Source organism: Athene cunicularia, assembly GCF_003259725.1.
Source record: "Athene cunicularia isolate RWA chromosome 26 unlocalized genomic scaffold, athCun1 chr26_part1, whole genome shotgun sequence".
In the NCBI taxonomy this organism is placed as follows: domain Eukaryota; kingdom Metazoa; phylum Chordata; class Aves; order Strigiformes; family Strigidae; genus Athene; species Athene cunicularia.
In genome coordinates this window covers 1,962,741-1,965,691 of record NW_020799136.1, presented here as the reverse complement: position 1 = coordinate 1,965,691, position 2,951 = coordinate 1,962,741, and the positions used below count along the sequence as shown (strand labels likewise).

General features: G+C 51.5%; 1 pseudogene; it reads left to right on the top strand.

Moving 5' to 3' along the window:
* The window catches only part of LOC113488795, a 351,505-nt pseudogene that overhangs the window by 327,457 nt on the left and 21,097 nt on the right, over nt 1–2,951 (top strand).

Here is a 2,951-nt window from a genome sequence, read left to right as displayed (position 1 = left end):
CCCCCCCGGTCCGTTTTGGGTGCACGTTCACCTTTAGCAGACGTGTATTTTCTCGTGAATTCCGTGTTCGTTTGCTACCGCTCAGTCACGGTCTGGAGCAGTCGATGCACCAGAATAAACTCGTTTCCATAAAAAGTTACTGTTGGCAAGGAGGGACTTTTACAAAAGCCCCCCTGAATCTTGGGGGAGGGGGGAAAAAAAATCCCCATATAAACTTTCCTAAATCCTTGCAAGACCCTTTAATTTTGGCAGAGAGGGGAGGGAAGGGAAATGCACTTGTGCTCCCTTCAGGGAAATGCAAACTCCTGGCTCGTGGTCCAGGTCCCCTCCAGCCCAGTGGCTTGTGGCTGGTGCGTGCTGGCCAGGGCAGAGGCCGCTCTGGGCAAGTGCTGGCCACGCTGGCCTCCTGCCCCGGTCCTGGCTTGCCGTGACCTCCGTTTAACCTGGCACCGTCAGGCGTTACGGGCTTTGTCTCCATTCAAGCCATGGCCAATACTTTCACGTTCCTGGAGGTGAAGTGAATGATGTTCAATTAATCTGTGTTCTAAGGGGTACCAGAAAGTCAATAGGTTAATATTAAGTGAGGTGAATAGTGAGTGGTAGAGGGGGGGAAAAAAAAAAAACCAACAAAAAACCCAAACCCTGTGTCTGTGACCTACAGTTCAAGATACTGGCTTGGAGGTGAAAGAATGTGAAGTTAGCGGAGTACCATGATGCAAAAAGCTACTGCTGACAGGGTTTCCCTGTTAGGTGCTGAGCACTTGATGCTTCACTGGTGGCTTGGATGTGTTTAATAGATCTCAGCTGACTGGGGGAAATGGTCTTGTCTCTCCTTCTCCGGCTGCCTTCATTGATACGGTGTCTAAAAGTTAAATCAAATGACCTACTTTACAGCTGAAAGGCAGATGCCTCAGAAGAAATCTGTGCCGTCTTCAGAACAGATGTTTAGCCTTTTTCCTTTAACGCAGAGGTGCTAGATCCTTTCAAATGTGCTATTTTTTTGGCCTTTATTGCTGTCCGTTTGCCATTTGTTGTCACTTTGAGGACCCTCAAAGCTTCGGTGTGATATTTTGGGGTGGTGCAGGGAACCAGGCAAAATAGCTTGGATTTAAGAAACTTGGTGCAAGCAACGAGTAACGGGGATGTGCAACTGCTGCTGTGAAATGGCTTATCGAGCCAACCAGTCGTCTTTCTCAACTCTCCCAACCATCTCCACGGTGCTCATTGCAAAAAGATAAAGGAACCCAATTTACTCTTCATTGCCTTTATAGTGTTGTTTGATGTAATTAATCGTGGAGTTTCCCCCCGGCTTATAACAAGTTTGCGTGGTGGAAACAGGTAACAGATGCTGCGTAAGATCTGCACACAATCCACCAAAACGATAGAAAGGCTTTTTCCCCGGTGCTCTTATACCGGGCTGGGTCTTGCTCTTCGCGTTAACCCTGAGCTTCCCCTGCCTCTCGGCAGGAGGGGACTTCGTGGGGGATGCAGAAGAGAAAAATGCAGATCCAGGCTGGCAGCAGGAGCCTGGAGAAGAGGTGACTGCTACTGCCCTGTGCTCTTTAACTCTCTTCAGCAAATTGCATTAGTATGTGACAAATTGGCTTGCAAAGCAGCTAAATGGAAATGACATTTGGAGCCGTTTGCTGCGCAGACCCTGTGGTGTCTGAGAGAAACATGTGATTTGTGGTACCTTCCCCAGCTCGCCAATTTAAATACCGCCACGAGGCTTTCCAGAACTTACTTTGGGAACTCCTGTTGCAGCTAAATGTGGGGCTCTCGAGCACATCTCGGAATAATTGCCCAACGGCCAGGGCAGCCGGAGGTGCGGGCTGTCTCGTGCCGTAGGCAGCTTGTGTGAAGAACCGGGCTAGGGAAGGAAGGCAGCAGAAGCCGATACGGAGCAATTGCGTGGGGCGTGTGGCTTAAGGAGGAAAGCAGTGCCTGCGGGCTGGTGTCGGCGTGACGCTCTCTGAGGGAGCTGGGCTGCGTCTCGGAAGCACCTTTGTTCAGCCGAGGTGGTTCCAGGGACTCTCGGCGGAGCGGACGGCGCTGTACCGCGGCAGGGAAGCGGACACCTGCCTCTCATCCCGCTTCTCTGAGCATCCGCCCGCCTGCTTGAACACGGCAGTGATCAAGCTGTTTTAATTGGCCCCTCTGCAGTTTGAACAATAAATATGTAATGGGGGAGAGTGCCCCCCTCTTTCCGCATGGCGTTGAGGCTGTCATTTTTGACGGGGAAGCGAGTGCTCTCTGCTCGCCTCGTCCCTGCACGCTCGGGCGCCGCGCTCGCTCCAGCCCGTCTCTTACAGCGTGTGAAAACTGTGCTCCCCCATCTGTGTTTGGCATCCTTAAAAAGAAAGAAAAAAGATGAACCTGAGCGTGCAGTGCTCCTGAGACAGGCCCCTTCACATTTCTAAACACTCTTGATTATTCAGCTAATCTTTATTTCATGGGCCTGTTACAAGAAACACAAACGGGGGAGAAAGTAGAAGGCGGTGACACATTTAAAATACACAAGAAAAGTGCTGGCAGGAATATAATCGTTCTTATTCCAGCAATATGAAATATTTATAGGCCTAAGTTGTGGCAAGATTCTCTGCCCCCCCCTCCCACCTAACTCTGAAATGTTTTTCCCAGTGGAATAGTGGCTGGGGGGTGCAGCAGAGCCCTGTCCCACCGCCCGCACCCGGCCGGGCACAGCGTCCGTCTGTCCGTCCCGCAGCGCCTGGCCAAGCTGCCCAGCTCGTCCAGGGAGCGCAGCATTGTGTTACAGTCTGTTAACTCGAAATAATTCAGAAGCGTCCCCTTGGCGAGCCTGTGAAAAGCCCCCTTTGAGGTGCCCGTGTTTTGTAGGAGCCCACTGCTCCCCCAGGGCATTCTGCTATTAATTCATTAGATCTGAGAGTTTTTTCTCTCTTCCCCCCTCTTTTCTCTCCCCCCCCCCCCCC